Here is a 25,418-nt window from a genome sequence, read left to right as displayed (position 1 = left end):
ATCTTTTTGGTAAGAATCTCTCATCCCAGATGCTTGTTGCCACCTGAGAACCAGAGGATGAGAGCTCCTTTGGCTCATGTCCTTTGGCTCATGTCTTTGCCAGGCATGACATGGTACCAAGGGAGGCCAGGGGAAATGAAGCAGCTTCTGTCTCAAATCAGAAGTCCCAGGTGAATCACCTTGGCTGGATCTACACGCAGGGGGAGAAACGCTATAAATAAGTCATAAATTAGATTGTTATAACCAAAGAAAAAACCCATGTGTAAAATCACATAGACAAACTTTTTTGCTGTACTGCATCATCTGGTCACTGGCGGAGGAAGGCTGGGGGGGTGCGGTTCACACTGGGTGTCAGCCATGAGGGGGGTTGACATTGCCACGCCATCCCCGGTTTGCTGCGCAGGTGGCACCCCCAGACACTCGCTGTGTGGGTGGCAGGCTGCTAAGGACGATGCTGCCGTGGGAGGCTAGCGGCGCCCCTCCTGACGCTCGCCGGGTGGGCAGCGGGCAGCTAAGGACACTCGCCATGTGGGCAGCTAGCCCCTCCCCATGGGCCACCTAGCCCCACCCCGCTCCGGGTGCCAGGGCAGGTAGCTCCGCCCCTGCATCTGGTGTCTCATCTTTACAACTGAGTTACAACAACAATATAACTGACTGAGTGTCCCTTATAAAGTTGGAAGGGGCCTTGGAGGTCAGATAATCCAAGCATGCAAGGATGTATCAGGCAGCCTCCTCAGAGGGAAATCTGCAGCACCTCTTCAAAGGGAGTGATGGAATTATACAATTGTGACTGATGCAGAGCGAGAACCAGCAGCAATCCTTAGCCCCAGCAGAGGGTGAGTGGAATTCGGCAATGAATCAGACAGAAATCCTACTTCCAATTTCTTAAAAGGTTTTCTCCCATTTTTGTGCCTCACAGAGGGCCCTTTAGAATTCCAACGGCTGCGAGTTTTTGAGCTTACTTTATTGTTGCAAGGATGGTGTGTGGGCTTTTTCTTTCTTCCCAGTAATCATTTCTCCCGTGCTCTGCAGCCTCCCTGGCTGCCCATGCTTCCTGATCTGAAATAGCCTTGTGGGAGGCATTACATCATGATACCCCCCCCAGCTTTTAACTGAAGCGAGAGCACCCAGGAAGGCTGCAAGTTCAGACCACTTGCAAGATGATCTGCAGACTGAAGCGTGAGCACCCAGGAAGGCTGCAGAGTTCAGACCACTTGCAAGATGATCTGCAGACTGAAGCGTGAGCACCTAGGAAGGCTGCAGAGTTCAGACCATCTGCAGACTGAAAGAAAAGGCACTCAGAAATACCCCTCAGCTACTAAACTACAAGGAAAGCACAACAAAAGCCCTGTGCCCCAGCCATAAGGATCTCTTCCCTTTGATGGTTTTCTCATGAAATAGCTTTTCTCGTTAATTGATGGAGAACAGTTGGGGAGAAGGGTAACATGGGAGAAATTTTCAACAAAACATTAATCTTCTCTGAAGATGGGCACTTTAGCCTTCCTCCTGGAGGCTTTTAATTATTCAATTGAATTGTTTCTTCAGGGCATAAGTGTGGCTGGCACACACTTAGACTTTGTTTTTCCTTCAGATTGATGTGTTTGCTCCTCTGCCCGTCTTCTTCTCCAAATAATGATGATTATGCACATGCGATACTCAGGTCAGATGATGTACGAAGATAGCCATGGCTGATCTTGATGCATAGTTTTTCTCTCATTGCATCTTTTCTTCTCTTGTTTTAAAAGACCCTCTTGACTTTTTGGCTATACATCTCTTAACTCCCCATTTCCATCAGTCTGATTGGAGTTGAGTGGTTGCTTGAACCCGCAGCAGTTTTGGCAAAATGCAATATTTGCCATTGCAGCATTGGCCAATTGGCACAGCTGTATAAGTGCTGTACGAAGGGTCCGTTTTTGCAGTTAGACTTACACCCAGCCCATCTGTTAGGGGTGTCACTGAGTCGTAATACCAGCAAAATCATTGTTATTGTTTCAAAAATAAATACTAACCATTAGGAAAAGATAGCCTAGTTTAACCGATTAAAGCTGAATGCATTTCATACTGAGGTGGTAAATTCCTGAGAAGATCAGGGAGGGAAAATGGGTCCAATAGGGGTAGCCAACAGGGTGCCCTCCACATATTGTGGAGATCACATAATCCCTGACCATTGGTCATGCTGACTGGGACTGATGGGAGTTGTAGTCCAAGAACATCTGGAGGGCACCATGCTGTACAGTCGTGCGGGGTGAACGAAGGCGTCGTGACACCTGGGGTGGGGCATCACTACATAGGGAGCAAATGTGACGTACTACGTACAACGCATGCGCTGTACGTAGCGACGCCACACATGCGATATACATAGTGGTTTGCCAGCGGCACCACTCCACACCGTACGTGTGGCGTCATTATGTACAGCACATGCGTGTGACGCCGCACATGCGCTGTACATAGCAGTTTGCTGCCGGGGTCAGGATCCTCTGCTCATGGCTGCTGCCTTGTCACCCTCCGAGATGTGGAACCCAGGGTGCCCCACCCCACCCATTGCGATACCACTGCAGTCATGGAGACGGAAGAGGGTAAATCTGTTGCCATGCCTAGGTACTCTCAACCTTGCAAGTGGATTGTGGCCTATGAAGCCTTCCTGATCAAGATGGCACAGTGGTATGGATGGGCTCCACCACCTCTTTATGTGATTGTCCCTCCTAGATCATTGCAGAATCTGCTAAGCTGGTTGCACCAAGAGGAGTAAGAATAGATGGGTTATAAATTAATGATCAGAAATCATTTCAATTTCTCACATTGTTGCAATCGTGCAATGATCACGTTGCTCAGAGTGCCACTGACCACAAGAGCAGAACCACCTCACCGTCTAAACATGAAGGTGTGGCAGGAAAATGGACACACATGGAAAAGTCATGTTTCTGTCATTTGGGACACCCATGATTCTGTTCAGAATTTGACTCTGACTCCCACCAGCCCCAACCACCATTGCCAATGGGCAGAGATGATGGGAGCTGCAGCAACATCCAGAGGACTACAGGTTCCTTATGCCTGGTTTTCAGCACATCGCTACAGCAAAGCATAGGTGGGCAGCTATGATGCCATGCTAATAGCCTCTATGAAAACAACAACAGCCAACAGCAGCATATCCCCCTGGAAAACAATGTGAATAGAGCGTCTTTGAATTTTATTTATTGGCAACCTGATGGGGCTATGCAACTCAAACCTGCACTACTCATTAATCTTTGCAACTGTCTGGTGAGCTGTGGCAATCAGTCAGCAAATCAATTGGGGCCTCGATAAATCAGTCCCTTTCTCAGCTCCTCATCTGCAAAGAGGGGCGGAGGGAATAAAGTCTGTGTCTCAGGAGCATGATGAGCATAAAAGGTTGAAAGAGTAACTTTGCACATAAACTGCTAGGCAGATTATCACAGATAATGCTTTATTCCAATGTTCTAGAGCTCCCAAGAGATGATGATTCAACCGGTGTTGTGGGAGCCCATCGTTAGCCAACCAACGCAGTTAAACTCCAGAGTCCCACTTCTGTGCTCCCTTTTCCTGTCTGAAGAGCCACAGCTTAGGTGCATCGTACAAGGACTCTGTTGTTGATGATTCACTCGGTTGTGAGAATGTAGTATGAAAGATACAATTCAACATGAAACATGGAAAGGCTGACAGTCTGTAAGCTAATATTTGCAAGTTGTCAATCATAGGCAGAAATCTGCAGAGAGCCAAATACCTTCTCACAATGCTTTTAATGAGCACCGGTTTATTTTTTAAAAAATGTGAAGCATAAATAAAATGAAAATTGCCACCACGGCAATCAAAAACCACTTTTTATGTCAGAAGTAATCTGTGTGTTGCCTGACACTCTTTTCACACATTACATTGAAAGCATGTCCCCAAAGTGTCAGGGGTTGCTGCTGTGCTAACTCTCATTCAGATTGGAACAGGAAAACACCTGCCTGAGCTAAGCTAAACTAAAACAAGAGGTCACCTTGTGAAGAAAAATTCAAGAGGTAAAACTGTATCTGAGTACAAAATGTAGGCACACGCAAGCAGAACATTGAAATTCAGATCTCCCCACATCATGCTGTACTCAATTATTTCCAAATAAGTTCCTCTTTTTAATGTTGAACTGTTCCCTGTATTCAACACACAATTGCACTTGCAAGTACAGAGTGACATCAGATGCAATTCTAACATCTACACAGAGAAAATGCAACAGAACTGAATATTCTGTTCAGCTTATTCCAAAGCGAGCCTCTTGTACTTTATTGCACATTCTGCATGCCATATCAGGAATCTACGGGCCAAACCATGGGTGAAATGGAAGACCTCTCTTGAAGTAGCTTTGTTTCAGCAAAAGACTTGGGTGTGCCAATTCTGATCAGAACCACTGCACCACATTAGTTAATTGACTTCAATCCCTTCCATCCAGTATCTGCTATTAGCCAAAGACAGGAAACAATGGCCAGTGCCAGTTACAATATGGATAGCTGCCTTTTCTTCCGCCCTTGGTTAACAGAAGTTTCTGATTTTGGATTGGGACTGCAGCATAGGAGAAAGGGCTAACCTTCATCCAATGCAGAAGGGCCCCGATTCAAATTCAAAAGAGCCACCACCTATCTGCTTTTAATGAAAGAAAACTGTGTTAGAAGAGGCAATCACAGCTCTCCCATGTACTTTTTGCCATTAGGTAACCTAAAATTTTTGAGCGTCCACTGGGGAAGAGAGAGCAATGGGTTCTTTCTCAAAGGGCTACATCTTTGAAATTCCTTGCCTGCTTCAATATATCAGGTTTCTGAATTGTTGTCTTTGGTAAAGCTGTGCAAAAGTCTGGCTTTTTTTCCATACTGGTGGAAACTTTCATTTATAGTTTGGATCGCTGCTGTTATTAATCTCTTGTTTTAGCCTTTCCTGTCTTTGTGTGCGTGCTCAGTTATTTAGTTTGTGTTTTTTATTATCTGCTCCGTACCAAAAGGCCTTCAGGCAAAGGTGTGTGTGTGTGTGTGTGTGTGTGTCTCCCTTTGTCTATATCTTATATATTGTTTTGTTCCCACTGTTGGTGAAAGAGCTTATTTTGTTTCTTTGGAACTTTTTCTCTTGCGGAAAAATACTCTGCATTTTGTGTGCTGCTCACTTCCTCCTCCCCCATCAATACACTTGCTATCGTGATTTCCTTTCACTTAGCAGTGAAGATAAGAGAAAGCAATGAGCACTGAAGAAGTTGTTAACCTTTCTGCCATGTTCATTTATCATCCAAACAATAAGAAGCAATTAAGATACTCAATTTAAAACAACTGACCCATCAAAATCCTAAGAGCATTCTCAAGAATGTGCCTTCCGATGGAATGTGGAAATGTAATTACATCTTGTCTCTAGACACCATGGTTTCAAAGTCTCATTGTACCTGGTGGACTGGAAGCAGAGAGGACTCCTTTGCAACTCAAAACTCAGCCCACTTACCAGAGAGAGTATTTCACATTTACTGAGTCATGGAACTACTAAGGTTTGCTTAAGCTTCTAGGACTTTCTTGAGGAGGCAATTTGTGTGATGCTAGAAGGGAAGAGTGGCTTAAAGGTATTGTAGAGGAGAACCTTATATACCCTTTAAAAACCCACACAGCACTGTAATACAGGGCATCCAAACAACCTTTACAAGATGAGGTAGACGATGCAGATATAAAGGTAAGAAGGTAAAGGATGCTTGGGCAGTTAAGTCCAGTCAAAGGCAACTATGGGGTTGTGTCGCTCATCTCACTTTTCAGGCTGAGGGAGCTGGCGTTTGTCTGCAGACAGCTTTCCAGGTTATGTGGCTAGCAGGCCTAAACCGCTTCTCGTGCAATGGGACACCATGACGGAAACCAGAGCACATGGAAATGCCATTTGCCTTCCCACCACAGTGTCCAGTGGGTGGACCTCAGGTATTCAGGGCCGAAGCCGCTTAGGGCTTTAAAGATCAGCATCAGCACTTTGACTTCTGCTTGGAAACGTACTGGGAGCCAACATAGACCTTTTTGGACCAGTGTTATATGGTCCTAGCGGCTGTTCCCAGTCACCAATCTGGCAGCTGCATTTTGGATGAGTTGTATACCCCGCTCTTGAGCTCTGGCAATTTCCTCAACCGGCTTGGTTTCATTTCTCAGAAAAGAAAAGAGGAACGGCCCTTTGTTGAACTTTATGGTAAAGCCAAGGCATCAGAGCTACGAAGGCGAAGGAGCACCCCCCTGACCCACCTTCGCAAGTCTTGTTAACAGCACAATCCAACTTGGTGGCATGGAGGCTACCCTGAATCACCTCAATTTGCCTTGATATTGAGGGTGCACGGAGAGCTAAGCCAAGGCTCTTCTGTCTGGAGCTACAAAATGTGAGGGATGCTGTCAAGCCCTTGTCAGGCCTTAATACATGGCTGGTGAGTGGTCTTTGACTTTAGTAGGTCACAAGTTGTGCAGACCTGCTGCAAAGTAACCAACCTGTCAGGATTCTCTGAGAATGAATTGGATGCCAAGTCTCTCAAGAGGATGGGCTGTGTGGGATGTTGTTGTTGACTTTATTGGATTCGGTGTATGACTGAAATACTGATGCTATAACTTATAACTGTCACCTAAGCAACAGTTGCAGTCTATTTATTTTTCCAAGCTACAAGAGAGGGGTTTTTATTATTATTTCTTCAGTTATTTTTTCCTGCGTAACAGCATTATTTGAAGGGACCTCTACTTGCTGATATATGAGAATAGACGAGATCATATTTAAAATTACAAACAAGCGTCCACCTTGCATTGTGTAGACGTCCTAGTAATAAAAAAAAAAATGCCTATATTTCATAGAATCATTCGAAAGGAGAAAGAGAGTGACACATTTCAAAAGGGCAGGGGCTTTCCTGATCACAGGAGGAAAAGCAAACTCCTAACAGCCACCTGGATCAAATGCCTGTGGATACGCTACACAATACAATTGGAAAAGCATTGCCAAATTGTAAAAGCTGTGGTGATGAATAAGCACAGCTAAATGTATTTATACTGGTAATGAGACATATGTAATGAATGGGCATTGATGGACACTGAAGTTCCTTGGAAGGTTGTAGTTGTTGTTTTAAAGGATATAAATACTTCATTTATATTTATTAGTTAGATTTGTACCCCGTCTTTCCTCTTACATGGATCCCAAGGCAGCTTAGAAAACACTGCATTCCCCCTGAAGTCAAGAACATGTTGCAGCCTACAACCACAATAAAACACCAGTCTGGAGGGGAGCCCCAAGAGCTTGTTTGCTTTGTTTGTGTGTGTGACTTGTTGTACACCACTCTTCACTTCTCTATTACTTCTCTTTACAGGACCGCCTTCAGATTGTTAGGATCGTCCTACTCTCGTGTAGGACCCTGGCAGAGACACATGCCCGACTGGCATATTCTCTCCCTCCTGGTCGATTGTTCAGGAGCTTCAAAAGCTTTCTTTAGCCTGAACATCACAGCGACTGATACCAAGAAGGATCGGCACACTTAGGGATCTGCAGAGTATTCGCAGTTTGCATAACAGAACTCAGTAGCACAGCATTTTGGCTAATCTACATTTATTTATATATAATACACTCGAAGCATTCTGACTTAGCTCCTTCCTCTTTCTCATCAGACAGCAAAGAGAGAAAAGAACAAAGGACGATAATCCTACATTCCAGAACACAGTAGTACAAAACATCCTGTCTCTGTCACTTTCTACACTGTGGAATGAAAACATACACCATCATGTGATAGACAACAATCTCATGACTGCAAACACGGGTAAAGAATCCTATGACAGATGTCTTCCAAAGGTTGTATAGCTACTTATCTCCTTGGTTCGGGGATTGCATAACTCCGTACCCTCCAACATCCCTCTGATGAAAATAATAATAATAATAATTTATTATTTATACCCTGCCCATCTGGCTGGGCTTCCCCAGCCACTCTGTGCGGCTTCCAACAAAATGTTAAAATACAGTAATGCATCAAACATTAAAAGCTTCCCTAAACAGGGCTGCCTTCAGATGTCTTCTAAATGTCAGGAAGTTGTTTCTCTCTTTGACATCCGGTGGGAGGGTGTTCCACAGGGCGGGTTCCACTACCAAGAAGGCTCTCTGCCTGGTTCCCTGTAACTTGGCTTCTCGCAGTGAGGGAACCGCCAGAAGGCCCTCAGTACTGGACCTCAGTGTCCGGGCAGAACGATGGAGGTTGAGACGCTCCTTCAGATATAGGGGCATTCTAAGGAAAAGGACATTTCAAGAGCAAATCAGAAATTGGGACAGCTTCTGTAAATCCAGGACTGTCCCTGGAAAATAGGGACACTTGGAGGATGTGCTTACATTTGCCAAACTGTGGCCCTGTCATCCTGTTTAGGGAGGCCTTTCTGAAGTTCTTCAAGGCCTCCATCCTCCTGACTATTCTGACATCATCCTCAAACTTGGCTCTTTCGCAGATCCTTCACAGAAGTTAAATAGCACTAGTTCCAGTACAGATCCTTGTTGGACGCATCTGTTTCTCCACAGTAAGGACCCTGTCCATTTATTCCTCCCAGCTGCTGCTTGGTTTTAACCAGGGCTGGATTTCAGTTTGATGAGGCCCTAAGCTACTGAAGATAATGGGGCCCTTTATATGTCCAGCTGTCCTTTGTCAACAACAAATTGTCACTGTTTTTTGTGTTGAATATACACTATATGATAATTTATGGACCTAATAGGTATCTCAAGCCATTTGCACATAACAAAATATGTATTTTATCAAAGTAATTGTTAAACTGAAATACAATTAAGAAGTACATTAATAGTTAATTTGGGGGGGGGGGCAAGAGAGTGGGGTCCTAAGCTATAGCTTGTTTAGTTTATACGTAAATCCAGCACTGGTTTTAACCATAGATCAGTTCACGAGATCTCTCCTGAACTGAACTGCGCACAGATAAAAACACTGTGCAACTCAGACATTTTCACAACGACACTAATACGTCTCCTAGCCACAGTAATGGAAACCACTGCTACCCACTGCCCGATGTATAATGTGATTCACTTAGTGGTTTTTCTGTGCTACTCCATGGAATAAACGAAGCAATGCATGACACAGCTGTCCTCAGTGTGTGGTCTTTGGATCCTGACACCGTGACACTGCCAGGACACGACTCTTCGTCCTTAATAGAAGCAGACCAACTTCTGCTGTTGGTGCCTTTCAAGCTTTGACTTTTGCAAGCACTTCATATGCTTTTCAATTTAAACCAGGAAGGAGACTGGAAAGGAGAAAATTGTACTAGGAAAGGAAAAATGACTTCACAAGACTACAGTATTTTATTTCTGCTGCTCCATCCTTCGTTCTTTATTACCACATTCACTTCCTGGTCCCAAGTGATTAAAAGCGTGGTGGTGGTGGGGAAATCATCTTAAAACACAGGCCGCAGTCAAAAGAATTAAGTGGTATCTTTAAATTTGTGCCCCCTGTTGCATTTCAGGGAGATATTTTAGTGTTTCTTGGATGCCTCTGACATATAATAAGGAGGCATATTTGCTATCACAGTCCACACCTGGCAATCTCTGCATGCCAGCTGAGCTCAGCGCAATGATATGTCTAGAGGTAATTATTTCCATCACCCATGTAAAGGTAGAAGGTATGAGTTTCATCACAGGTTTACCTTCTTTTCAACATGAATTGCCTGTGTAAGCCAGTCTGTGAGGGGGAAACCTTTGGGGTCCTTAAATTATGTTTCTGAAAATAAATATGCTGTGAGACAAATAATTCAATGGGGGTCATTTTTTTTCCCTCCAGTCCTTATTCAAAGCAAGGGAAACAGCGGCAGGCCAGGGCTTGGGCTGGTTAACAGTGCGTATTTCTGCTAGAGAAAACTGAATACTTGCTAGACTGAACTGAATGATTCTGTGGTTGGACTTTCTACTTTTTTATATAGTGATAGTGGTATAGCATTGAGGTCCCGTTCAACAAGTATGTAATTAAAGAAAGCCTATGCAATTACTGTTGGTTGTTAAATATACAATAGTATAAGTAACTGGGCATCTAACAAGCAGGTGGTCATTATTTTGTATTAGCTTTTATTTTTATTATTCAAATTTCTTGCCCATCTTTCACCATAAGGGCTTAACAATATTAAAATACAATATGAATATCAGTTAAAATTATTTAACTTATATAGCTAAAACTTATAAAAACTGGTTGCAGGAATAGCAAGGTTGGCTCCCCCTGTCGTTTCTATCCAACTTCAGTGTACTGAGGTAACTACCACATTCTTCTTCAGATGGAGCCATACTAATAGAAGCTTGCAAAGTCACTATAAACAAAAAAATAAAATAAAAAAAGTGTACAAAATTTCCCACCATATATTCAATAAACATTTTACTTTTTTTAAAAAAAATGTATTTTCTCAATAAAACAATTTTCAATAATGTAACATATCCCCATTGAACCTAATTGACTTCCCCCTGCCCCCTCAAGTTTCCAATTTCTTAGCTTTTTTTACATTGCATCTAATTATTTATCTAATCAATAAGCATTTTCCAATCTTCTTTAAATGTATGTTCTTCCTGTTCTCTTGTTCTCTATGTTAAGTCTGCAAGCTGCGCATATTCCATCAGCTTAAGTTGCCATTCTTCTTTGGTTGGGACCTCGCTCGTTTTCCGTTTTGGGGCTAACAAAACACGGGCCGCGGTAGTGGCATAATAAATAACCTTTTTTGGCACCTGGGAATTTCTGTCTGAATTATCCCCAACATCTTCCTTGTTCTCACTGGCTTTCAAAGGCTTACATTGCAACCCTTCACAGAATGCCATGTGCTGTTATATGGTCACATGCTCATTCTGTGGCCTATGTCATAATGTGGCCACATGCTCATTGGACAGGTTACTACTGAGCCCACTGGTTTATCAATTTCTAGTTTGCGAATATAGCTTAGAATATTTAATAATAATAAAATTTTATTTATATCCCGCCCTCCCCAGCCGAAGCTGGGCTCAGGGCGGCTAACAACAATAAAATAATACAACATTCTAAAATCATTTAATTATAAAATTAATTCAAATCAAATTGATGGCAACCATCTGTGAAGACTGCCAAAGGAGGAAGTCAGGCTAATAATAATAAATATTTATTTATATGGAATCACAGGCTTAAAAGCAACATAACGGAGACCCTCGCAGTCTTAAGAGCAACACAGTTTTCTTTTTTTAAAAAAAACCAACACCCAGAAACTTTTCCTACTTAAACTCACCATTTGACATCCAAAGATTTTACAGGTGTCAACTTTTGACAGTATCTGACAGCTGACGCACAGCTGCAGTCAGTATTTGACAATGCTTGACAGCAGACAAGCAGCTGCAGTCTATATTTGACAATATCTGGCATATAATTGTCAACATTTACCAGTATCAAACAAGTATATATGTTTTCAGTAGTATTTATATGTTGACAATAATTGACATCCGACATGAAGCAGCGTTCAGTATGTGATAAGCAGCTGTCAACGGTCAACAATATCTGACACTGGACATGCAGTAGCAAACAAAATTTCAAGGAATCTGGCAGCTGCCATGCAACTGCAGTCAGTATTTGGTAATGTATGACAGGGGTGGGGGGAGACTAACCACTGGGCATGCTGGTCAGTGAACCTGACATGTAGTCATGCTGCCGGGGGCTATTGGAGTTGGAGTTCTGCAACATCTTGGAGCACCCCATTGTATGTCATGTAGCGGTTCAGCGGGTTACAATATTTAACCCATGACATGCCATTTGATGGTTTCAGGCATGCAGCACAAGATGTTATTTGATGGGACTTGCAACAGAATTCAGCATCTTTATGTTGTCATTCAGCCATGCAGCCAATCAGCACAAACCTGACCTGATACCCAACCTGGGATTTGAATGTCATATTTTGATACCAAGACCTGACTTTAGAACAAATTGCATACAAACGTAGACTTGGCATAGACAAATTTAATTATATTTGGCATTCATTTCTATAAACACTGTATTAAATTAGAAGAAGAAGAGTTTGGATTTGATATCCCACTTTATCACTACCCTAAGGAGTCTCAAAGCGGTTAACATTCTCCTTTCCCTTCCTCCCCCACAGCAAACACTCTGTGAGGTGAGTGAGGCTGAGAGACTTCAGAGAAGTATGACTAGCCCAAGGTCACCCAGCAGCTGCATGTGGAGGAGCGGAGACGCGAACCCGGTTCACCAGATTACGAGTCTACCGCTCATAATTACTACACCACACTAGGTTAACGACAAGAACAACCTTGTGATGTTTATAAGTTGTGTGTGTGTGTGTGTGTGTGTGTGTGTGTGTGTGTATTCTTTTTTCTTTCTCTTCTTCTTTTCCTCTTTTCACATATTATTTTTTCCTGTGCACCTACACACTTTTTATCTTTCAATAAGGAAATATAAAATATTTGTAAATTAATCGAATTTCCAAATACTGGGTGGTGTTGGAAGCGCCTTATCGTGATTCGAACCACTGCATGAAGCCTGCTTCCACAACTTCCCTCTGGTCCAAAAGTCTTCTAGCATGAGGAAGTGGGGATTAGAGAGGATCGCTGTACAAGGAACACCATTCCACGGAGCCCTTGGGCACACAGACATGTCAAACGAATCTTTGGATCTTGGCCAGAATATTTCTCCATTGTTCCTCTCCCTCAGTTGCAATGCATCCACTTCTGGGTTGCAAGCAAGCTCTATTCATCCAGTCCATGAGAGCATCAACACAAAACAAAACAGGAGGGAACCCTCCAAATCTTAGCTGCAAGTCGGGGCTAATCAGACACAAACAGTCTAAGGATGGCATATGATTTCTGGTGAGGTGCAAACGGTAAGTTCATGTACAAGCCCAAAGGCTATGGACCAAATTAGTGGAGAGGCTGAACTAACTATTCATGTAGTGTCTTCAAGAAACAGTTGATGCGCCGTGATGTGACGGCAGGAGGCTGTTGTTCTTCTGCGCAAACTCATTTCCTATGCAAGACTGTCAGTTCAGTGCTGTTTACACCCAGGTCAATTGCCTGAAAGCAAAGGGGAGTACAAAGTGGGGCGGAGGGGGAAGAGCGAATGTTTTGCTTTCAATTTTTCAACATACACCATTGAAAGTTATTACTTTGCTGTTTGGAGAGAGCTCGAAACCTAACAGTGTGTGACAGGAGGCCTGTCCTCATGCAGTGTGTGCCTGATTTCCTTTGTGATAAATAGAGGCGATTAAATTATTCATCGTGAATGGTGTTCAACTGTTCACCAATAGAATTTTCTATCTGCTAACATTGTTTGTTATGCATACACATTTAATGAGTGACTCAGGCAAGCAAACTCCTTCCCTCTCCCCCCCTCCCCACTCGATCCATGTAGACACTAGGCACTTTCATCTGCTTGACCTGTTTCTCGTTCGTTTGGAAAGGAGGAATTGCATTCAGTTTCACACTAGGCAGAGACACGAAAATCAGAGGAATGTTAAAGGCTGCTCCAGCATTATCTAACTCATCTAATTGCACTGTGCCAAGAGTCCTACATTTGCATGGGATGGCACTGGAAACTTTTTGAAGGGAATCTGGTCCAAGCGTTCCACAGAGGCAAGATTTTCGATGGCTGGCATGATGAAAAGAATAGAACGTTCCACTGAAAGCATGTCCAAAGAAGGCATCCCACACTGGAAGCACCTGCAAAGCAAAATAAAAAAATTTTATACAGCAAATGCAGACAATAGAAGCAAGCATTCGTGCAAATATGCACCCAGTTGCTGATCTGACTCATGGCAAAATTGAAGCTCTGAAACTAAGTCTCGTAACCTCTTAGAGATCTGAGAAAAAGACACTTGCTTAGTCTCTCTAGAAGAAATCACTTTTACCAAAACCAGGTGATTTATCATCACTTTACTTATGGCTATTTTTGGTGCTCCAAAGGAATGACCACAAAATTGCGTGCTGCCAAGAATTTAGGAGAATGTGATTCTGTCACTCTAGACATAGATAGAGCCAGTGCTTTTTTTCTTTAAAAATGTTTGGGGTACTCTCATTTTCCAACTCATATTGAAATACTGCCCCTCAATGAGGCCAAACTTAGATTCACAAAATGTTTAGGGGTATGCGCACCCCTGGGTACCCCCCAGAAAAAAGCACTGGATAGAACCCATTTCTACCTTGTTAGCATAAGCATAATCATTTGATGGATTCCTTCCTAGCCTGCCTTTTAGCGTGTATCCCCTCCCAAGGTGAGTTACAACAAATCAATAAAATACAATATCTGAAGCTCCACAACTTACCCAGGAAACACATCTAGTACAGCTGCAATCCTGTGCCATTCCTTGGGAGACTGTAAACATCAGAAGAGCAGACGGCACACAACACACCTCCAATCTCTGAACCTCAAGATACATCTTTCATCAGCCCCAGACCGCATGGCCAACTGTTGGGTTGAAGAGTGTGGCAAAAGAAAGAAAACGGGAAGGCACCAGATTGGGGAAGACTGTCATAGGACGTGGTTGTATTCAACCCAAATATACATTGTTTGAAACTGTAGCCTTTGAAATTATGGGGAGCAAGGTGGGGGGAGCCAGTGTGGTGTAGTGGTTAAGAGCTGTAGACTCATAATCTGGTGAACTGGGTTCGCTTCCCCGCTCCTCCACATGCAGTTGCTGGGTGACCTTGGGCTAGTCACACTTCTCTGAAGTCTCTCAGCTTCACTCACCTCACAGAATGTTTGTTGTGGGGGATAAAGGGAAAGGATAATGTTGACCGCTTTGAGACTCCTTCGAGTAGTGATAAAGCGGGATATCAAATCCAAACTCTTCTTCTTCTTCCTTCATCAATGGTACCAATTTGCTATACAGCGGTACCTTGGTTGTCATACGTAATCCATTCCAGGAGTCCGTTCAACTCCCAGAACCGTTCAAAAACCAAGGCACGGCTTCCGATTGGCTGCAGGAGATTCTTGCACTCAATCGGAAGCCGTGGAATCCGTGTTGGGCATTCAGCTTCCAAAGAACGTTTGAAAACTGGAACACTTACTTCCGGGTTTTTGGTGCTCAGGAACCAAAATGCGCTGTATGAGTACCAAGGCATTCGAGAACAAAGGTACGACTGTACTTTCTTCAATCACAAACTTGAAAGATTTTTGTTGAGAGGCCGTTTCGTTCTTTTGTTTAAACCTTTACCCAAAAGACCATCATGGGTGCTAGGATTGGCAGAGGCAGGCCACTCCTTCAAAAGCTCAAGTATGTAGCCTGGAAGAGGACATTCTCTGTGGCAGCCCCTAAATTGCATCCAAAACCTTCACAGCTGATGACACACCATTTTGCCCTGACTTTTGAAACTTGAGGTGCATATTTTTTTTAGGACCCGCCATGTTAGACCTAGAATCTTTATTTCCCAAGATACTGGGAAATTTTGGAAAAGGAAGGGGACAAACTGAGATTACAGAGTTTTGAGAAATTAAAAGGGAAGGTGAGAGACTGGTTGCACTATCATCAAATAAATGAAGCGTTTAAACTGGACAGTAAAATTGGCTTCCAGGTGGAAAAATCAAAATTGGAGACAGAACTGTTAGAACCCAGTACTAAGAATTTGTCAAAAATGTACAATTTGCTGCTGAAATGGAATACACAAGATGAAACGGTTAAATCGGCCATGATTAAATGGGCTCAGGACATTGGTCATAATATTTTGTTTGCTGATTGGGAAAAGTTGTGGACCACCGGGATGAAATTTACGGCATGTAATGCCTTAAGAGAAAACATTATGAAAATGATATATAGGTGGTACATAACCCCAGTCAAGCTTGCAAAGATTTACCATTTGCCTGACAATAAATGTTGGAAATGTAAAGAAACTGAAGGTACATTTTTTCATCTTTGGTGGACTTGCCCGAAGATTAAGGTATTCTGGGAAATGATCTATAATGAACTTAAAAAGGTATTTAAATATACTTTCTCCAAGAAACCAGAGGCCTTTCTCTTGGGTATTGTCGGCCAAGGGGTGTTAAAGACGGATATAACTTTCTTTATGTATGCTACAACAGCAGCTAGAATACTTATTGCGAAGTACTGGAAGACGCAAGAGCTACCCACACTGGAAGAATGGCAGATGAAGGTGATAGACTACATGGGCTTGGCAGAAATGACGAGCAGAATCCGAAACCAGGGAAGAGAAGCAGCGGGAGAAGAATGGAAAAAATTCAAAGACTATTTAAAGAAATATTACAAAATTAATGAAAGTTAGAATGATGTTGGACTGGAAAGTAAATGGTTACTATTAGCTATGGTTAAGACAAGGAGAATAAGGAAGACTAGTCTAAATTTAAATTAAAATAAGGGAAGATTTGCTGAGCAATCAATAAGAATTTGGAATACAGAAAAGGGAGGCATGAGGAAGTCGGGGAAGAAAGGTATAAGAAATTAGGATATGAAATGGTACATGTTTTTTGTTTTGTTTTTGTCTTTGTATGTTTATGTATGTTGTGTTTATATGGAAAAAATAAAAATATTATAAAAAAAAAATAGAATCTTTATTTCCATTATCCACTAGCCATAGTAACATAACATAACATAACATAACATAACATAACATAACATAACATAACATAACATAACAACATAACATAACATCACAACATAACATAACAACATAACATAACATAACATAACATAACATAACATAACATAACATAACAACAACAACATAACATAATATAATATACTGAGGATAGAGCTAAATGCTTAGCTATACAAAATACGTTCTAGAGGTTTGCATCAATACAAAGGACAGAACTGATACATAGCCACAGATAAGATGTGTGAACCAATAGGCTTTCTTTTGATTTTTTTTTCTAATGAGCAATGTTAGAACGTTAATCAAATCATAGATCTTATTCTAACTGCCCCTGCTAAAAAAAATGCAGGTTTTGCTGCCACCTGGTTATCTTCATCTGCTAGAAGAAAAGACACAGTAGCAATGGTTGAGTGATCTGGTATAAATACTAGTCAAAGGGTAATAATAATAATAATAATAATAATAATAATAATAATAATAATAATAATAATTTATTTATACCCTTCCCATCTGGCTGGGTTTCCCCAGCCACTCTGGGTGGCTCCCAACAGAATACTAAAAACACGATAAAACATCAAACACTGAAAACTTCCCTAAATAGAGCTGCCTTCAGATGTCTTCTAAAAGTCAGATAGTTGTTTGTTTCTTGGACATCTGATGGAAGGGCGTTCCACAGGACGGGCACCACTACCGAGAAGGCCCTCTGCCTGGTTCCCTGTAACCTCACTTCTCGCAGGGAGGGAACCTCCAGAAGGCCCTCAGAGGAGGACCTCAGTGTCTGGGCTGAACGATGGGGATGGAGACACCCCTTCAGGTATACAGGTAATAACCTCACTCCTAGTTTTTGTAATTGTAAGTTGCTTTAAACTGTTTTCATGTTGTGTTGCGATGTGTTTTAATGCTGTAACCCACCCTGGGACCTTAGGGTGGAGGGTGGGTAACAAGGAGGATGAGGAGGAGGGGAAGAAGAAGAGAGGAGGAGGTTGGAGGCTGGTTTAGGGTGTCCTCCTAAATCCAGCAATGATTGGTATCTTCCTTGCCTTGTACTGCAACTATAGGGGGTCCACATGCAGATTGATTAGGAAGACCTATTGAAATGGCAAGATTGAGTCTTGCACACATGCACCTTAAAATCCCATTGGTCAACAGGACTCTTAATAGCCCGAGAGCAAGATTACAGCTAGTAGCTCTGGAGGCAAAGATGAGGCGCTAGGAAATAGAGTTAACAATCTACCCCAAATCATTCATAAGATCCTGGTGTTTTAAAATTCCAAATAAAAGCATCATTATTTCCTGGGCCACAGAACAGTTCTTCCATGGTGGTGAATAGCAAAGCAGCTGAAAATCTATTTGTGACCCCCTGGGAGTTTTTCATTTTTCTGTTGCCAGATAATACATTCAATTGCACAAGGTAAATGCAATATGCAGAAATGTTTCTGCTTTTGAGAAAAAGTTGAATCAGATTCAAGAGAAATATCCAACAGAACCATCCTTCCTCAAGTCACTGGAGGATTTGCATTTGATTTCAGCAGCTCATTCAGTATTTTCTGCATATCCTCCCATGTTGTTTTTTTTTTAAATGTAACTTTTATATAGCTCCACAGAAGAGATGTTGGCAGTCGTTCCATAGTTGAGATTGTGTTAAGGAAACACAGCAAAACTACGCCTCTTAACTCTCCATTTTAATGATTGCATTTCATCTGTAAATATGGCATAGTTTTCTTCTGTGGATTGTGGGGGACAGGATTGCTTTTTCAAGGCAACCTTCTAACAACTACCTTGCATGAATGCATCGCTTCTTTCCCCACTTCCAAATCGTTCAGCAATTAATTGGCAAATTCAGGTTGTGCAATTCAAGGGGACTCAGGACTCTTGTGCAACAAACCCAGTTCTCCCCAAAACTGGATATATATATATTTGTGATACGTGATAGCAAAATGCCCTGGGGATTGTGAGATAACATGCTTGATGCAATGTTCTTTAGCCTTCCCACAAACAAATGATCAGTGAGCAGCTCACCTTGACTAATGGCTCCTCAAACTTGGGAGGGGATTAAAATGGTCACCTGGAAGCAAACACTTTCACTTAATATAAGTTATGATTATCCCCATGTGCAAACTTGGGAGAGAGAAGCTCTACCACCCACCCACCCACCCGAAGGAAAATGTGCCTGGAATTGACCTAAGTATACTTTTCAATTTTTTCATGGAAAGCGTAGAATTTTAGAGTTGGAAGTGACTACAGAGGTCATTTAGACTGGTGCTCAGCTGCAGGGATTTTGCGACTCCAACATCCCTGATAGATGAGCATTCAGCCCCTGCTTAGATTGTAAGTTTGTGCAACTGCTTTGTCTGAATCCCAAGGTGAGGTGGATGTATTCAGACTCTGAAACAAGGCTAGGCTTCCCTGAAGCCTATCTCCAAAATGATTGTGTAAACTGCACCATACAAGGGGAACACCAGGATTCAACCACCCTGTTCCATTAGCGGAAGCCAGAACAAGAACTCCCACTAGTGCAATGGGGATTTTCCCTCTCTCCTCCCCACCTCTTGTGGTATGTAAAACACAGATAGCAGTCAAGTACAACATTCCTAGAGTGAACATGAAAGGGGATGTTTTGTACCAGCCAGTAGAAAGCATCCTGTTTCCTCCTGGGCTGGAACAAACTTCCTATACATGTGACTAGAGGTGGGCGTGACCTCACCTGCCCAAGTGACAAAAGCACCAGGGACACAGCCCTTTCTCTCTCTGAGTCCATTCATCAAAGAAGCAACAACTCTTCAGCTAGAGATGTCCTGTTGGCTTCCAGCCAACGGAGCACAAAGGGACTATCTCCTTATGGGATAGATTCCATGTGTATATACTTTTGTAACCTAAGTCTGCCTTCAGGGATCCATCTGTGAACTGAATGGATATGAGTAAACTACTTTTATACTTTTTTACACAAGATTGGGCCGTGTCTATTCTTTTTAAGAGGGATATAAGGGAGTTACCAGGAATCTGTATTGAGAGGCTTAAACTAGCCTGCAACAAGCTAACCGCTGTGTGTTTAGAAGGGGAATGTTAGAACTCTGCTAAGTTATAGAACTTGCTAGCACAAGTTAGGGAGGATATTATTAAACAATATATCCTCTCCTGCCTCCCTGAATGTTCCCAAACCTCTGTGTCTCCCCCAAATCCACTCTAGAAGGTTGGGTGACAGCCCGCTCTGCACAGGGCATGCGGGGAGGAAAGAGAAGAAAGCAAGGGAGAAATTATTGTGCAAACAGAACAACCTTCTTAGTGCTCCCAAAATTCCACCCCAGGGTGGAGAGAGTGTTAGCGGGAGAGTTTGCTCACTGAGAGCTGTAGCTTCCAATCCATGGCTAGAATATCACCAAACCGTCTCCCTTTTTCCATGGGGCCTTTGCTTCCTCACTCTTCGTCTGGTTCTCTGAATGTTACAAACCGTTTGTCGCAGTTTTAATAATTAACTGTAATTTTGGTTCTGTCTTCGATTATGTGTGCCGTTTTATGGTTCTTGAGAAACTCTAACCCCAGCCAGTTTTGCCTCCGGTGGCGAGCAAATGTCAGTGCTCTCTCCAGTGTGGTTTCCCAGCAATTAAAACAACAATAACCCTTCTTTGGGTGTGCATGAATAACATGCAAATGCATACTGGTGTAGGCAGACCAGGGAGCCAGAAATGGAGTTATGTGACCCCCGAGCCAAAGAGATAAGTAACTATGCAACCTTTAGAAGACATCTGAAGGCAGCTCTGTAGAGGGAAGTTTTTAATGTTTAATGTTTTATTATGTTTTTATATATGTTGGAAGCTGCCTAAAGTGGCTGGGGCAACTGAGTCAGATGTGCGGGGTATAAATATTATTATTATTATTATTATTATTATTATTAATGTCCCTATTTTCATGGTAGAAATGTTGGAGCGTATGTAGTAATCAGATCCTAAGTGAGAGGCTTGATGGGCATATATTTACATTTATTATTATTATTATTATTATTATTATTATTATTATTAAAGATTTTCTTGTTTTACAGAAGTATGTGTAATGTCTCTCGTATTTTTCCCATGTAACATTTTTACAAATCAGTTTCATTTGTTGAGACATTAGGAAGAAAAGGCGTGGAGGGGGGAAGATGGGTGGGGTCGGGTGGCGATGTTTCTATTTTGCTTAATGTATGTATATATGAGACAGTTATATGTATGTGAGAAAGCAGGAGAGGGCAAATGCTTCATAGAAGCTTAATTAGTTGGCTATAGGTTTCCTCATTTTCCTGAACTTAATGCTTTGCATGGCTCCCCCCCCCCCCATTCTCTCCATGGATTCACTGTTTATCTTTTAGACTCTCGGCTTCCAAGTTTCTCATCTGTAACAAAGGTAAATGGCTTCCCAGAACGACTTTTAGATGCTTAAGTCTTTAAAAATATGCTAAGCAGATATTATGCATGCAACTTAAGATGCAACTGCGGTTGGGTGCCCTAGCTTGATGCCTGTGCTTTGAGTTCTTCCTCTATGCCGGTGACACAGTATGGATTGTGTTTGGTTGGTCTCTGTGAGTCTGGGACTTTGTACGGAGGTACTGCTTGGTGGCAAGGAACTTGCAAGTCGAGAAAGAACTATGCATCCTGGATTTATAACGTTTCTTCACAGGGTCCTGCCCTTTTATTCCTGGGCTCCACCTCAGGTTGTGTGAGCTCCGCACCCGAGACCTGACCCCACAATACCACAAAACAGTGTCATGTTATTACGAATGCTCCAACTGATAAAGCATTTTGGCTTGCCAGATGGAACGATCACCCTCCCCTAGGTGCTGTTCTGGGGGTTCTCCCAAGCACCCCAAGTAATCCAGAATGCAGCAGCTAGACTGGTGACTGGGAGCAGCTGCCAAGACCATAGAACACCGGTCCTGAAAGACTTACATTGGCTCCCAGTACGTTTCCAAGCACAATTCAAAGTGTTGGTGCTGACCTTTAAAGCCCTAAACGGCCTCGGCCCAGTATATCCGAAGGAGCGTCTCCACCCCCATCATCCAGCCCAGACACTGAGGTCCAGCTCTGAGGGCCTTCTGGTGATTCCATCACTGTGAGAAGTGAAGTTACAGAGAACCAGGCAGAGGGTCTTCTCCGTTGTGGCGCCCGCCCTGTGGAACACCCTCCCACCAGATGTCAAGGAAATAAGCAACTATCTTATTTTTAAAAGACATCTGAAGGCAGCCCTGTTTAGGGAAGTTTTTAATGTTTGATGTTTTATTGTGTTTTTAATATTCTGTTGGGAGCTGCCCAGAGTGGCTGGGGAGACCCAGACAAATGGGCGGGGTATAAATAAATTATTATTATTACTTGTCGTCGTCGTAGTATTACATGTGGGGTGAAGAGGACCATTGCACAAACACAAGTCATTGCATGGAGCTTCTGCTGATGGGGTACATGGGGTAAATATATAGTCTGGAGCAAACCTCCTTTGACCATACCACCACAAACCTATATTTAGATAGCTTGGCAATGGCTTATTAATCCTTGATTTATGTGTTACCTCAGGCGGACAATTTGTATTCTAAGGTGTCAAAAAAATGTTATTTATGTATTCCACTACTGCGGCCTGTGTTTTGTTAGCCCAAAAATGGAAAACGAGCGAGGTCCCAACCAAAGAAGAATGGCAACTTTAGTTGACAGAATATGCACAGCTTGCAGACTTAACATATAGTATAAGAGAACAATAAATGCATACGTTTAGAGAAGATTGGAAAACGTTTATCGAATATATGGGAAATAACTGTGTATAGCTGAAAATGCTGGCAGCATTAAGATAAATTCAACAGTGTAAATAAGTTCTGGTGGATGTAATAATGGATTGGTGAATGGTATAGTTTTTGTAAAATATGCAGGGATTTGTGTTATGCAAAATGGATCATTGAAAGAGAAGGGAAGTCATTGATATCTTAAGGATGCAAAAATGAGTACTTTAAATTGTAAAACAGAAAATTTAAGTACACACACACACACACACACACACACTGTATTTTTCCGTGTATAGGACTATGTTTCCCCCCAAATTTTTTAAGTTTAAAATCGGGGGTCGTCATACACAGAATGTTACAATTAATTATTTTTTAATTTGGGACTCAAAAAATAGGGGTCATCTTATACATGGGGGCGTCTTATACATGGAAAAATACGGTGTGTGTGGAGGGCAACTTGTTATGGGGATGCAGTGCCCACTTGTTTATTTTTGTTATGGGGAAGCAGTGCCCACATAAACCAATTCAAGGTAGTCAGTATATAATATAGGCTTGTCTGCAGCCAACCTTAGGCCTTGAATTCTCAGAACTCATGCTCTGTGCAGGCTGCCATGCTTGGCACCAACAGTTATATGGCAGAACCTCCTCCTTGCAGACTATGTCTACAGGATTACTTTTATGCGCAGGTCCTTTCAGGAGCCATCACCATGTTGCCCAGAACCAGGTGACTCAAGTCACAATCCTTCCGGCAGCATCTCCTCGTTTCTGCCCTTTGTATGTAGTCTGACGTTCCTCTTTTTATTATATTTTATTTTCTCTTTCTCCTTCATCATCTTCTTCTTTTTTGCCTCCAGCAAGCAATATTGTTATTTTCTAAACCGGTCATATGACAAATATTAATGGCGTTTTTACATAACATCCCAAGGGTCATTAGGTTCATCTATAATTTATAAAATGGCTTTAAGTTTTACAACCGAGAGCGCCGTAGCAAAAAATAAAATAAAAAAAATAAACGCACCCAGATATGAGACTATTAGGTAGTGTTAACTGTCGTTTTTCATGCTAACAGATTATTTTGTCAGTGCTCTGCAGAAGAAAGAGTAATACAGAAAAGAGGGGGGTTAGGACTCCTGCCAGATCCATCGCCCTGTGTCCCCTTCTCTTCCTCTGCCACCTTTTCTCCCCCCGCTTTGCATTTATATCTAGCAATCCTCCAAAGAATCAGGTTTCTCTTTTTAGCCTTTAACAAAATCCCTGAGCTTCTCTTTTCATCCGGAGCCCTCCTTGCATCCTGCGTATCTGTCATCTTACCTGATTTGTAAGGCTTTCGCACAAAAAAATTCCAAGTAACTTTTAGAAGGCTTGAAGAAGGCTCTATGAAAAGACAGGGAGCGGGGGGGATGAAAGTGCAGGGGTTAGTTACCATCCTCTCAGGGGAGGCCACTGTTAAGAAAAATCAATCATATGAATTAAAAAAAGGCTTTTGACAAATAAATAATTCATGCACGCTAAAATTAATTAACCAATTTCAGGAGTCGGGCATCATTTGCATTGCATTGCTGCTTTTTAAAATTTTTTTTTGCTATTATTATTATTTTTATCCCCAGGTTATTAGACACCGCAGCACCATCCAAGCTATAACATCCCTGCCATCTTTCCTTCCTGCGTTCCCTATTCAGATTTGGAAGGGAGATATTCTGTGCATAAAGCATTATCGTCAGTCAAAGGCTACCCAGATAAAAATAAAAATAAAAGAAGTAGGCATGTTTAGCCATAATAATAATAATTCCGGGAGCAATCCCCAATCTTTGTAACCTTCCTTCCCGTTTACAAAATAAAATAAAATGCCCCAAAGCAATGTAACTATTTCTTTGTCGATGCTCTGACTACTGTGTTTAATAGTGACAACATTTACATAAATGGATTGCAGTTCAGTTGTTGAACATATAGTAGGATGATTCTCTAATCCCATTTTAATTAGATGGATGTTGCAAGCGCACAATACACACAAACACGCACACACAAACCAGAGCCTTCACTCCCTGTGGTGATGCCACACTGGCATGGAATCAATCACCACGGTTGTGGTTGCCATAGAAACTGATAGCTCTTGTACCACCATCTAAGTGGTAAATGATTGGTGGTATGCTCATAACACAGGGAGAGCAATGAGTTTTTATATCCTGTCCAGCAGCTGTGCCAGAGAGTTAATTAAAAGCAGAGAACATGAAATAAATCTAAATCTGTGAAGAAATGAAATGTACAGTACAAATCGAATTCCCGTGTTGGACAGGAATTAATATGCAGCGCAAGCCACAGACCTGCCTGAACAAGCAGCAGCTAGGAATCTTGGGAAACTGTACTTCTGAGGCAGCTAAAACTGAAATGGAGAAAGAGAGAGAGAGAGAGAGAGAGATCCTAGCAGAGGAGCTAACTCCTAGGGGCTGAGGTCCCGTCATCACCCCCCCCCCCGTTAAAATATTTGAGGGGCTGCCCCCCCCAAGTTGATGGGCATGACAATTCAAATTCAAATTGTGTGTGCACACTGCATCTTGTGATCGATTATTATATTATCTTAATATTTTATTGGCACCCTTGGACCCTAGGTAAAGGTAAAGGAACCCCTGATCATTAGGTCCAGTCGTGGACAACTCTTGGGTTGTGGTGCTCATCTCGCTTTACTGGCCGAGGGAGCCGGCATACAGCTTCCGGGTCATGTGGCCAGCATGACTAAGCCGCTTCTGGTGAACCAGAGCAGCGCACAGAAACGCCGTTTACCTTCCCGCCGGAGCAGTACCTATTTATCTACTTGCACTTTTGACATCCTTTCGAACTGCTAGGTTGGCAGAAGCAGGGACCGAGCAACGGGAGCACACCCCGTTGTGGGGATTTGAACTGCCGACCTTCTGATCAGCAAGTCCTAGGCTCTGTGGTTTAACCCACAGCGCCACCTGCGTCCCTACCCTTGGACCCTGGCATGCCTTAAAACCTCATTACGGTGCCAACACAAAATGACAGCAGCAACAACAAGAACATTTCTGTACTGCCCTTCATCTGAAGATCATATGGCAGTTTAAAACTATTAATACACAAAATACATACAGCGGTACCTCGGTTCTCGAAC

At 42.5% G+C, this 25,418-nt stretch overlaps 2 long non-coding RNA genes across 2 annotated transcripts in view; both read right to left on the bottom strand.

The window, feature by feature from the left end:
- LOC310753125 overlaps window positions 1–25,418 on the bottom strand; it is a 347,922-nt gene that overhangs the window by 91,891 nt on the left and 230,613 nt on the right. The gene's annotated exons all lie outside the window — the stretch shown is intronic.
- Window positions 10,046–10,792, bottom strand: LOC310752368. The gene is made up of 2 exons (XR_014542918.1): window positions 10,711–10,792; window positions 10,046–10,301 (listed from the first exon to the last, which is right to left on the bottom strand). It is a non-coding gene; the product is annotated as an uncharacterized lncRNA (long non-coding RNA).

Source organism: Podarcis filfolensis (genome assembly GCF_964270895.1).
Source record: "Podarcis filfolensis genome assembly, chromosome: 17".
Classification (NCBI taxonomy): domain Eukaryota; kingdom Metazoa; phylum Chordata; class Lepidosauria; order Squamata; family Lacertidae; genus Podarcis; species Podarcis filfolensis.
Note: the sequence above shows the minus strand (reverse complement) of the source record. Positions and strands in the feature narration are given on the sequence as shown.